The following is a 14256-nucleotide window of genomic DNA, read 5'->3' on the forward strand; positions in this document are numbered from 1 at the left end:
AATTCATACCAACGTTATTCATGATTTTGAAGTGATTTATTGTGCCCAAAAGAATCTGGCTCCGACCACTTGGGGCACGGTGTTATATTGACACCTGTGTCCCAATTTTCTTTTAGCCAGACTTGACTGTCTTAATTTATCCGACTCATACCCATAACATGCCTTTATTGATTGCCCATTGGGCAATTTGTCCCTACGATTGCTCTTATTTGCTGGAGAAAACTGTTATTATTCCATGTTGGGATCCCCATCTATGTAAATTATGAAAAATAGATATTATGAAATAGATTCATATCTTGGCACACTCTTAGAGTTCATCATTGCATGCAATTTCTGGATTTGCCAACAGATCTCTAAGCCAATATAAGAGTAATGGATTCAGAAAAATTAAAGTTTTTATTATTGTTTTATGGTATTTTTGCTCGTTTAGCGAAATACATAATTAGAAAAAAAAAATATCGTTTTTCACATGATTTTTTATTTGCACCACATCAAATTAAATTTTTCGGGATGACCATTGGTGGTCTACTCTAACCCATACATGTGGTTTTTCTCCTACGATTTCCTCGGCATGACATTCTTATTCATTAGGTAGATTGTCGTCTTGACGAGCCAGTTGTTGAAGATGGCTATTTATTATCGGTAAATTTCGAATGGTTTGTCTCCGACATCATACACGCACATTTCTATGTGCTACGTAGTTTTCCACTTGAATCGTGTACCAACTTACTGAGTGCATCGTTTCCACCGTTTCAGATTCCACCATACGTCTTTTTTACAGATATTTTTCAAACATTCGGTTTTTCCATGTGAGTTTTCTTCAATCAGCACACCCTTAGCGGCACACCACGACACAAGTGAGATTTCCGTGATGGGTTGAGTGTCGATTGCCGTCGGTTTATACGTGCAGAAAAGAAAAACGTATCCTTACCCGTCCTCTTCCAAACTCAGACTTATGGCGTTGTTGTACTTACAGTACAATATAAAAAGTGCACTGACATTGGTATAATCATTAGAAAACGATGTGATGGAAGCAAGCATAAGATAGCATTTCAAGGTTGGTTATTGTATCGTTTATGATTGGCTAATGTATTTCATTGGCACAATGATTTAGCCACGATTTACCAATAAAGTACATCGGACCAGGGCTGGAAAATGCCATTTTCAATTAAAAATCTCACGCGATATTTACAGAGATACTTCTGTCGCTATCATTGGATGAGAAACAATGATAGATATTTTCTTCCAGTGTGAAACTGAACTTTTTGTCAGTACGAACCTCAACCTGAGCTAGGTTTTCGAGCAAATTGACGTTTGTCAGAAAACAAACAGACCCAATCTTGATACTCGATCCAGGTTAGAACTGAAAAATAAACGAATTCGCTATTTGTCATGGCAGAACGTGAAAGTATTGGGATCATTGCAATTTCTAGCTCATTTATTGATATTATTGTTATATGCGCCGCGAAAATCTTAAGAATGTATTCACTCAGCAGATTACATACTGTTGCTTGCCTGAATTCATCTAAATAAGCTAGAAATTTTGATGTCAAACCCGTATGGAAATTATTCCCATGAATACATGAACATTTCAAAATGACAAGAAAGCTCATGATAGGTAGTTTCGTCTCGTGATTGTGAGAGTCATTGTCACATGACGGTCGTGATATTTTCCAGCTATACATCGGACAGAAAGCTGAGATATGAGTGGGTGTGCAATATGCATACACTGTATATTGTATAATTTAAATACATGTATAAACAATGTGTAAAAAAGTAACTGTTGAAAAACTGATTTTTAAGGGGCCACAATAAGTTACTTATTAAAAATCAGAATAAATCGTGAACCATTGGAGATAGAAAATTGTTTCTTCATCAAGATTGCTTCAAATAACTGCCAAACATGACACTGGTCTATCTCGAATAACTAAAAAGTTGATGTTTGGAAGGCGTATAGTTTTTTTTCAACCATTTTTCGGTATTTGAATGCAAAAATTCAGTAACAGATTGAATTTATCATATATATATCTTGATTATTATTGAAATTTGTAAATAAACGCGAAGACTACAGGGGATTTTTACATTATCAGACAAGTTTGAGCTTAAGGGTCGCTGAATTTTATAAAATTTTGCTAACAGGTAAATTTTATGATTATATGACTGAAAAAAAAAATCGAGGTGGTTAATTTTCCTGGAAAATTTAAGTTGAAGTTTTCTGATTTTCCCGGACGTCACGTACTTTGAAAATTCATAAATCATATTCAGCGCATCGTAGAAAGAACGTTGTGTAGTGAAATGATATGGAAATTATCTCAGCAATCCATAACAAATATAATCTGTAAAATGTTTTCCATTAACATTTTCACGCTGGAGGAAAATCGCAATTGACATATGGAAAAAACATTGTCAGGGTGTGAATATTTTTCATACTTCAATACTTCTTATCTTTCACTGGTGAAAATTTCTCTTACTGCTTTTGACCAAAACGGCCGGGAAAATGTTGGTTCAACTTCTCTGATTTTTTTTTTGAAATTCACATACTTTAAAATTCATAACTAACGAACCATCGAAAACATCATCAAAATGATACGAGAATTATCTCAGCAATTCATATTAAATGTAAACTGAAATATGTTTTCCATAAACATTTTCAAGGTGGAGGAAAACTAAAAAGAAACATTGATATCGTTCATATAACGATAAACTCTACCTGTGTGCACAATTTCATAAAATTCTGAGACCCTTCGGCCTATTTTGTCCGATAATTAAAGAAAAATTCCCTATAGCACATTTTTGAGGTCTCTAAATATTTGATTATTGTTTGATTCAAGCTTTAAAATATTTTCTATATTCCATGGTTTTGAAAATAGTCTGAGCTCTGAGCCGTAAGCTCATTCCTGTTCCAAAATCCCATTTTTTTATCATTGGTCTTATCAGTTTGTCGCACAGGCAGTTCTTACTATACTCTTATTCTTAAATATTGTCTTAGACACATTAAAATGATATTGTAGGTATGTATGCATGTAAAGGATACCACTCATTGTTGTAGGGCACAGCCATTAGACAGTGGACTGTCAACCTCGTATGACTTGATCAAGTACTATACCTGGTTGTATTCAATTTACCATTGTATGTAGGGCCAATAACGGAGCGTGGACCCATAAGCAGAGACACTTACGCGTGATCCACGGGAGCAAAAAGAATCTCCTTCCAATACTGTTTCAAACACGCAGTTGGTACTTGAGCGGTCGGTTTTCATCTCTTTTTGCCAGTGGTGGTGGGGGGGGGGGGACACCCCTCACCATCCCTCTCCAAAGGGGGAGTTTGGTAAAGAGAGATGAAAAAACCGATTTGTACCTTCCTTAAAAGTTGTCCTAGCTCGCTATTCTAATATCTATATGCAATCTTCACACTGCCGTACTCTAACGGAACTATCAACTCTATGCTTTCATCTACTCCATCTATCGTATAAAAATTACCACTACAGTCTGTTATTTGAAATTAGCATCTTCAACTATGTAAATCGTTGACTTCACGTAGAAGTAATACTAAAACATATAGTCAAAGTACTCCTTCCAATGATAAAAATGTTCCAACCCGATACAGAACAAGCCATCATACGAGGGGATGTCCCAATGAGTGGGGAGCAGAGCCCACCTTCGATTCACGAAATGTTAAGAACAGGGAGTTGGAAATTCCACTCTCCCCATCCAAATCACTTCAATCAAGCACCCTGATGGTCCCATACCTACCCAATGAATTTATATGTTTATATGAAAATATACATAATATAAGAATATAATATAATTACTGCCAACGGTGACTACCATGACGAAAATAGCAAACTTGGAACTTACCATTTGTCTAGGATACAACACCTTTTCTTGGCACCTCCACTGGATCTTCATGTCCACCATGTGTCATTGTCTGCAAAACATATCTTATAGCAGCCCAATGATATATATATATACAGGTGTGGCACAAGAGTGTATTTGATGGTATTGTGTGTGTGTGTCATCTTCTATCCCTCACCCAGCCGGGGGCGTTGGACAAGTATAACTGCGAATAATTTGATCAAACCTTATGCTCCGTAATGGTGCCCTTTATGTTGTGAAAACTAGTACTTCAAAAAGGGTAACTTTTGAGGCAAGACAGGGTGTCCTCAACAAGTTAAGGGAACAGGTTGCACTAGAGGTCCACAACAGGTACAGCAAAACATCACATAGACGCCCTTATTCACACTAACTATTCAGGGGGTAGAAGGTCAAGAAGAGCCACCGCCGCCAACTAAAGCTTGAACCGGGTACCTGGGACTCCCACGATATACCCGCAGCAATGGTCAGCAGACGATGCCCTGTGCGAATTTAGTATGTAATATGTTTTATTTGGATACACAAAATGTTTGAAGACATGCGTCATCTAAACCATAATTTGCATCACCACAAATACACTTGTCAACAATCTTCAACTGGAACGTACTCACCAAATCACTTCGCCCGAGAATGCATTCCAGATGCTTCCACGCATATTTTTCTCTAGTCATCCCTAAACAATCCCTCCTGCAGCGCCTCCAACCACACAACAACCAAATATCACTTTTCTTCGCTTTCCTTTTTCAAGTCACTCCGTGCACAAAAGCAATGCACATTGCAAAACCCTAACAATGGATCAGCGCCGTTCTCATCACCGCGTAAAAAAACTGAAATTAAAATTTTCACTCGCGATGCCACAAATTTCTGGTCCGGGAGAAAAAATCAAACCCCGCAGATAGCGCCAAATCTTCTGATTCTTGCAATTATGCAAACATGATGAATCATGTTTTCTTTCCCGATTTTAAAACTTCTCGGAAAGCGAGAAAACCACCACTCACACATATATAACCGTCCGGGAGGCAGAGTGCCAGCGCTAATCTGGCAAATGCAGCCAAAAACTATGCAAGCGAATGCACGCACAAAACAGAGAACAAACACAACCGTATCCAAAGGCGTTCGAAACTCGACTCCAAGAGTGTATTTGATGGTATTAGTAGCAAAAAAGAGGTAAACAATCGGTGATGACGAAAAACTCCTAAAACATTGGCATGTCCTTTTGATTTCTTCACCACTTCAAAAACTCAGAGTAGGAAACGATTCCACATTGCTCCGAGGTAAATAAGTGGGGAGAGGTCATTCGTTTTCATCACAAAACTCTCCTATGGACGATCATGGTGTTGGTGTCATCCCGAACCGACCAGGGAGGATGGTATTTGTGCCGACTAGCCGTCAACGACGGTCGCGCACACAATGAAACATCAACAGGCAAACGACAGCGAAGACGCCATACAAAAGAAATGACTTCCCCGGAGCCGGCGCCGGTGGTGTAGTGGTAAGCGTGACTGATTTCTCACCCCAATGGGTCTTGGTTCAATCCCAGTCGAGGTCGGTGGGATTGGGTCTGGGTTTAATCCCAGCCGAGGTTGGTGGGATTTTTCCGAGGCATACACATCTCTGGTCACGTCTTCCTTCGGAAGGGAAGTAAAGCCGTTGGTCCCGGCCCATGTGTGTTGAATGGGTGCGATATCCTACCAGGTGTGGAAGCTGCCTTCCTGCACGTCAATGGATGGCAATCGATGTCCGTCGGTGATTGGCACTAGATTGCGGAACAGAGACCGACGTTAAATAAAGGAATGAAGAAGATGAAGAAGAAGACCTCCCCTGAAGGATTCAATCATAATTTCCACTGCATCGTTAGTAGCACTTCACTTTCACACTGGTTCCGACCGGATTCGATTCCATTTGATATGGATTTTTCACGTTTAATCGGATCGTTCGCAAACACGCACCGTTTTCCTTTCCGCCACTCACGAACTGTGCTTAGTAGGACGGAAATTATATCAAAAATCCTATCAGTCGTATATCAGCTTTATATAGCAAAAATCGTCTTTATCGGACTTGTTGGTTACTTGGGTTAGTTGCATATATGAATTACACAGAAAAAAAAATCTGAATTTTAATAGAGATGTAAATATCTATTCATGCATGTAAACTTCCTTTTCACGTAAACCAGCAACTTACAAAAAGTGTTGCTAACAAAGGTGGGCGGTTGCATACAATTTATGGAATATATCATGGTATGTCCCATAAATTTACGAGTTCTATAATTTAAACTTGTATGATATATAACGCTCCATTTATGTGCATCATAGTAACATAAATTTACACAACTTTTTCAAACTGTGTAGTTCTTCTGTTAAAAAAATGTATTTTCTTTCCAATCGGGTCCGCACTCTGATCTGGTGCTGGGTGCTGAAGAACTATGAAGCTTGATGACAATTTCAGTAAAATTAGGTGTACCTATCATAAAATATGTAGTATTATTTGGTTCTTGACACGCTCACAGCGCTTCAGAGGAAATTACAACAACCCTAAAAACACAAACGTTCAGCAAGTTTCAGCTAGATTAGATGAGTAAGACATTAATGAAAGAGTTTTGAAAAACGGTTGCAAAACCACCGAGATCAGGCTGGATGAACATTTAGTTCCTAGTAATGAGCCTTGTACTTGGAGTGTTGATTGATTAAAAAACGATACACTAAGGTTGTCCCATTTCTATATTTATTGCAGTACATTTAAATTTATAATTTTAATGAAAAGCGATGAGCCTTGTAATTCAAAAGGCTAATTTAACCGCACCTATTCGATTCAATTTAGCTTAAGCTAAAAATCAGACTAGACCAAGAGGAAAGTTTCCGCTTACCCAAGGATATAAAGTTTTGGTATTAATCAACGTTGTGGAATTTAATGTGACCTTCTCGGTCGCATATTACTTTCGCACAAGTTACTTAATTATTATTTGCCTATAGCAAACTCGATTCTCGAAGGCCCACATCAATGAGATTGCCAACGATGACGTCAAATCTGCTTCTAAGTGATCTTGCATGTAGCCACTCTGGACTTTTTCGAATTATTTCGTGTGAGTGATGATACTATGCAATAGGCACTGAGTACTACATACGCATCGAAACCATCGTTAAACCAAAACGGTCGGTTTTCACTTCGCAGCAGTTCGCTTTTCCCCGATTTCCTCTGGTACGCACCGAAGGACTTGCGCGGTTTTTTCCTCTTCCGGCCTGTTCTATATAAAGTCGTCAAAACACTGTCTCCGGCTACAGTAGTAAAGTTTCCGGTTGCAGAAGAAGTTGTCCACCGGGAGAAAAATATAGTGAGAACGCACGTGCCCATCTTGGTGTTTTTTGTTGGCCGTTGGCTGCGATCTTGCCTAGAATCAGGGGTAATAATTCAAAGTGGCAGTCAGTGGAGAAGAGGTGTGTGCTTGTGTGCACTTTCCAACTATTGTGACTCGTTTACTCTACTAGTGTTGCAGTGACCGAAGGCAGGTGTACAGAGTGTATCGCAAATATATTAGATTACAAGCCGGCCGGAAATAATACATCACAGCAGTTATAATTCAATATCCACGCACAGTCAGTTCTCGGCTTTGTTAAAAGGTTTGTAGACTAAATCATGTTGCTATCTTCAGGTTTTTTTGTGAGTGTTTGTTCTACAGTGTAACATATCTGAACAAATGACAGCAAAGCATCAAGCAGGATAATTATGAAAATTTCATATCGTGATTTGATTGAATGGGCGTAAGGCAGGACACGAACCTGATGCTTCGATAGTATTTTGAGCCAATAAATGCATTTTGTCACGTTTCTCGATTTAACAAGTTTACAAGTGTGATGCGAAAGATAACCTAATGAAATCGGATGTAGGAATGGCCGTGATTTGATTTTATGTTCACGGTGTTTCTCATTTTAGATGGATCGTTGACCAAATTGGTAATGGAATGAGGGTAACGTTTCAAATCGTAATGCCTTAAATATAGTGTGAATTAATTTGTGTTTGGTGAAATAGTTTTTAATGGGAGCGCGAAAATTCGCCAAATGTCATTCCGCCGGAAAAAAAATCGCCGAATGGGTCATTTCGTCGAAGGATATTTCGCCACCAAACATCCTTCTTGTCAAGCTAATTTCTTCTGAGAACTTGCAAACTTTGCAAAACCAAGATTCAAAAGTTTCATGTGATTAATATTTGCTACTTTTAAAAGCTCGATTTCTCGACTTCCCTGGGCATATAGTATGATTGTGCTTGCCACACAATTAAACTAATGCAAAAATGGTACAGGCATCGATAGCCCTCAATTAATAACTGTGGAAGTGCATCTAGATCACGCGTTTAGGCCGACATTAAATCCATTTCCCCTATATCGTAAATTGAAATAAGAACTCAGAAATGTTGAACCGTGATGAATGCGGGCGTCTGTAGTGTAGTGTAGTGTAGTGAATTTTGAAAAAGATAAAGATATGCATATTTCGTCTGCAATGTGACTCCTTCAATGTTTTGAACTAATACTGCATTGACTTGTCATACGCGTAACGGTCAAAGATAAGCAATATACAGTCTCCATGTTTGCTATTTTTTATGTCTTTCAATAGCTAAAAAAAGTCAGTTTACTTCTAAAAAAAAATTTGTAAAAATCGTTTTTTTTTAATTAATTTATGCAGACTGTGTTCTTTTAACATTGTTTGATGATAAAATAAAATAAATTACATTAATATTGTTAACATTTCGTGTGACGATTATTTTCGGTTTACTGACTTTTTCAGCTGTTTTAAAACCCAGTAAAAATTACCAACCCCTGTAAAATAATCTCTGTATGATTTTTCAGAATTATTAAGGCTTTCTGAAGGGTTGAAAAATATTCAAATTCACTCTTTCATTTTTGTCGATGGCATTAGTTTTGGTACTGGTAATTATTAATACAGCGACATGGTATTACCTTTTTTGCATCTCTGTTCGTTCCTTACGGAAATTTCCATTTTGCGAAACATTACACCAGCTAAAGTCTGGTCCACTTAGAATCCGGACACATAAAATCAAGTTTTTCTCGGGATTGGTTTGATGTACGAAAAATGTAATTTAGTCAAAATTAAGGTATATTGTACTTTCATTAAAAAAAAAAACAATTGCAAAATTACTCCGATGGCGTTCAGATGAACTCGCGGACTTTCTTTGGAATCATCTGCCATCATCTGCCACACACTGGACTGGTCAACCTCAGCGACCTTTTTTTTCTTTTCCAACATCGAGTTTTTTTAACTTCCGGTTGAGAATTGCCCAATACTTTTCGATTGGGTGGAATTTGGGGGTAGTTGGGTGGATTGATTGTCGCGGTACTACTGTAAGCACTTTTCGTCTGTAGTGGCTTCACTGTACCTTTGTGAGCCTTTATGAAAAGTAGTATTTGCTGGGGACATCACTCCGTGCTGTAGCCAGATAAAACTTTTGTCCGGGAACCTGCCTGATATAGACAATGTTCAACTTTTTCGCGATATTTCTATTTTTTATATCTTAGACTTTCAGCCTGGGCTGGTTTGTCTCCAGGGATATTTCTTACTAACCAAAACGGGTTTTCGGCGTGGGTGTGTAGGATCAATTTTCTTATCGTCTTCCATCTAGTACAACTTTTTTAATACGTATTGAGACTACTGAAACACGTGTACTGTCAAAACATTTTAAATCCGACCACACAAAGGCGTTGCTATAGAATAAATAAAATGTCTCGGTGGAACTCATAAGATATTAGAACGACACCACTCTTCGAGGCTAGTGTAGTTCAACAAATCAATCATAAATTAGAATTAAATATTTTATGAAATTTTTCTTCTTATAAACATGAACTTTCATAATTTATTATTCTCGTTATTTTTTTCATTGAAAAAAGCTTTGTTTTTTTCCTATGGGATAGCATCCACACGTATAAAGATAAATATGTATTTATTTATTTTTTCCTTGATTTTTTTTCCGTCGATCTTGTTTTCCGTACTGAGTACCAATGCTACCAACGCCAGGGACCCTCGTGAAGGCGTGATCAGAGATTTTATGCTTCAGAAAATACCGGCGACGCCGACTGGGATTGAACCCAGGCCTTTTGAGGTGAGAGGCAATCACGCTTACTACTAAAGAATTTAATAATCATAGTGATTTTTGTTTTGCTTCTTTTAAACATGGGCAGTTTTTAGGGGTTTTCTGATCTGATTATTGTTGCATTGCCATGAAAATTGTGATTTTTTTCTTATCAGGATTGTTATCTGATGGGGAATAAGAATTTAATAATGTTAGGCTTTTTTCTTCTTTATGCGATTATAATTACACATTTTAATTTTTTTTATTCTTGTAATTTTCTTTCGATATTAATTAATCAATTGATTTCGGTCAAGTGACTCATTTGGACAATCGGCCTTCGGCCAAATGCACCGGGATCATTTCTTTCGTGGACATGATAATTGGCGTTGACGGCGTTACTGTAGCTCTTTTTTTTTCCTTTGGTTTGTTTTCCGTGCTGTGCACCAATGCTACCGACGCCAGGGAGGCAGTTCCCACACCTAGACCCTACCTATCGACCCATCAACTCATGAACCGGGTACCAACGGTTTTACTTCCCTTCCGAAGGAAGGCGTGATCAGAGATGTTATGCCTCAGAACATCCCGGCGGCGCCGACTGGGATTGAACCCAGGCCTGCTGGGGTGAGAGGTAATCACGCTTACCACTACACCACCGACGCCGCTAATTCAGTAGCTCTTTACTCATATAGAAAAATCCCATAAATAACTGTCATGTCATTCAGACTGTTCCTTATCCTTTCACTCCACTGTAAAATCCATTACATGGCCAAAGATCCAAAGAGAAAGTCGATGAAGAGAATCGATCTTTTTGAATAGTTGAGCGAGAAATTACAATGAAATGAATTTCGTGGAAAATATGCTAAGACAAAATTCTCGGAATGCTCCCTTTTGCCTTGTTGCACTGTTCGGCACCCTCTCCCTGCATCTGTATACAAATTTCAATGCTCGTTAAAGAAAAACGTAAAAATGGGTTATTTTATCACAATAGTGAAACGCAAACATGCAAATCGATCACTATGGTAATCGTCTTCGAAGGTCCTCATGGTTAAACACAAAATTTCCAGTATGATAAACGTCCATTATGCGAAATTTGTGATCGTGTGATCTCAAATCGCAACCAAAGTTAATGCAGCTTGTTACAAAAAATCACTTAAAAATCAAAGAAAAATATTGTAATATTGAAAGTGCAAAATCGAAAACATGACAATCGCGTAAAAAAAGAATTGAGTGTAAATAAAAAAAAATATATTGAAGTTTACCACCGTGGATTAAAAAATATTTTGATTTGTTGTGTTTCCATAAGCAACATTGCTAAATCATTTCGAAAATCTAAACATTGTTCTTCAGATTCTTAACAAAATTATCGAGTAAAACCACCAACGTAAAATCTAACAACACCGTAACAAAAAAAAACATTGCTATAAAGATATCAAATATGTACCACAAACATGATAAGCAAAATTTCTTCGCGTGTATTTTCTTAAAATTTGGGGATCTTATCGCAGGAATTCATATATTATAAAACACCATACAGGTATGCCTCGATATCACGTAACTCTCACTTTTTACTTCCATCGTCGATTTCCCGCAAATTATCATTCAAACAAGCAAAGTAATGTCATCATCGGATAGATGAGATAATCTCCCATTTGTAGGTACCGTAAAACGGGGTACCATTAATAGTTTTTCAAAGCATATTCTAAATATTTTTTTACAGCAATGCATGTTTTCAAATTTTATATTTTTAAAACAAGTACTGAGGATCCTAGAGTTAATTCAACAGTAATATGTTTAACGAAAATTAAAGAATTTGCATTAGTTTTGTGACCGAACATCATTTTTTTGATTTGGGGTTACTTTGATAATGCTCGATGAATGTAGAAAGAAAAGGGGGAAACTCAAATAATTTAGTTCTTGAGATTTGAAACTTTGCATGAGTATATAGTCAGAAAACATCATAAGCAATAATAATACAACATTGAATTTGTGATGGCTATATATAGTCGGAAACATAGTTCATAAGTGATGGTTTGAGTGTTTTTTTTTTCGAACAGACGAAAATCAGGAAAATTGTGTTTTAATATGTTTGTAATACATGTAACATATACTATATAAAACTAAAAACGATATCAAAGGAAATACCTTAAGTTACAATATGGAACTAAAGTTTCTAATTCGGAAAAGCGCTGAGAGTAAATTTAATAATTATATTTTACTTTCAAAGCTACCCGCATTATCAAAGATACCCAGTTTTACGCTAATATTAATTTGTATGATTCAATTGTTATTAGCGAGATATTGACGATAGAAGTCAAAAAAGACAGTTACGTTAAATTGAGGTATACCTGTACCTTATAATTGATGAAAACATAAAATTTTTAAACGCCAAGCTATCATTACTCTTAAATATACAGCAATGACCCGATTTTGTCTGCCCGTCAGCATCAGACTTTTATCTCTCCCTAATTTCACATAACCCTATTTCAAAATATTTCTTATTCATCATCAAGATGGATGTTCACTAAGGTATCATTTGACCACTGAAAAAGCGCATGGGTTTCGTATAACATTAGAAATAAATGTTAAAATTAGTGTTGACAAAATCGGGTTCATTACTGTATTGGAAAACGATGGTAATCTCAATGTAAGTTGAAGTCCCTCAAAGGTTTTCCATAGCAGTTTTCCATACACCGCTACAAAGCTTGATAGATTTTGAAACACTTGTCTGTCACCGTGGGGTTAGTTTTGAATGTGTCCTTCACGTATGAGTGACGAATGAAAGCGTGGAGAAAGCTTGAAAGCGAGATGCGGTTGACACAATAATACGAACCAAAAACCGTTGCTATCGTGCTCTGCTTTTATGGCGATGTATAAAATTGAATTCAAAAAATATATAAAAACATGAAACCACACAAATGCAGTGTTTATCAAACAAGCGAGGCGATGACAAATGAACTGGGCGCTTTATGATGGCCCTTGTGTGAGATGATGTGAAGAAGTGCAAAATGTGCCGGGATATTTCAACAACTAAAGTAACACGTACATATGAGCGGGCACATCTAGAACAGAGACACCCACACAATCATCACTACACTTCACAAACAACCATCCAAAGTGGAAGAGATGCCACAGGATGGTGATGTGTAGGTATAGATAATGACAACCATCATCATGCAAACCAAATGTATGCAGACATGATTCACAACACTTTAAAGCTGATCCTTGTATTTCCGTTGTTAGCTTGCCCAGTGGTGGCTGGTGGTTATAGCATAGGCGAAATGGCCTTCAGCGCCCCTTTCCTGTCCGATTTAGAAGGAGGTTGATGAAACAAACCACATCTATCATGAATTCTCACATAAGAAGGCACCTAGGTATCAACAGAATTGAAAGACAGGCCTAACAGGTGGTTGACATTTAAACGATTGCAGGTAACAGACAGTTAAGGGTTCATTGGCCTGCATTTGCTGTACGAATCACTACTACTCAGAAATTTAAGGGGAAGATTACCGATTCAAAAAAATAATAATAATTAAGTTTTGATTAAAATAAAAAAAATTGGAAAAAGATATCAAAAATCTAAAACAATCATTTTTTTCTAATTTTCTAAAGAAAATCTACGTGCCAAAACATTTTTTGTAAGTCATAATTGCATAAAGTTGGACTCAAAAAACCACAAAACATCGAACTTTCGATTTAACTGAGGATCGATTTTTTCATGGTGAGATAGAAAATAAATTTTTACATGAATCTAAGAAAAAACTGATGTTCTTGGATTTTTGATGGTTTTTCCCAATATTTAAAAAAAAATAGAGCCGCACAGAAAACAAAATTTTATTTTCGTAATGAAAATGTCATTGATTTATGCGTTTTTCATTCCATTTAAATTGATATTTCGTACCTAAAATTTTCCAAAATTTGGTTGGACTTAGAGAGGAATATATGCTAAACAAGTCGAAAAAGTGGGCACGCAGGAAGACAAATTGTATTACAGACACATTTCACACATGAATTTCACAGTTGAATACGATAGAGTAACCTTTCGAGTTGGCAAAGCGATTGCACAATGGTCCAGGAATGAAAATTAGGAGGAAATAAATATGTTGATCATCAAAATGCACCTTCTCCAGCATAGACTTTATTGGAAGAGCCTGTATGAAGTTAGATTTATTTTAATAAAACGCTATTGAGCGAATTTTAGTAAAATTTGTGTCATATGAATGATCCTTACTACGACTAAAACTGAGCAAAATTTCAAGAAGTTATGATCAGTTAAGTTAAGTTTTCTTTATTAGGGAGGCTTTCAGCCTGA

General features: G+C 36.9%; 1 protein-coding gene across 1 annotated transcript in view; it reads left to right on the top strand.

Moving 5' to 3' along the window:
- The first annotated feature begins 7176 nt into the window (after positions 1–7176).
- Positions 7177–14256, top strand: part of Mip (Myoinhibiting peptide precursor) — a 50224-nt gene continuing 43144 nt past the window's right edge. The window contains exon 1 of the mRNA XM_065238482.1: positions 7177–7486. The gene's annotated coding sequence lies outside the window, so the exon portion shown is untranslated. The remainder of the gene's footprint in view (positions 7487–14256) is intronic.

This window comes from Ochlerotatus camptorhynchus, unplaced genomic scaffold, assembly GCF_037179485.1.
Source record: "Ochlerotatus camptorhynchus isolate MF236.1 unplaced genomic scaffold, CSIRO-AGI_Acam_v1.1 ptg000794l, whole genome shotgun sequence".
Lineage (NCBI taxonomy): Eukaryota > Metazoa > Arthropoda > Insecta > Diptera > Culicidae > Ochlerotatus > Ochlerotatus camptorhynchus.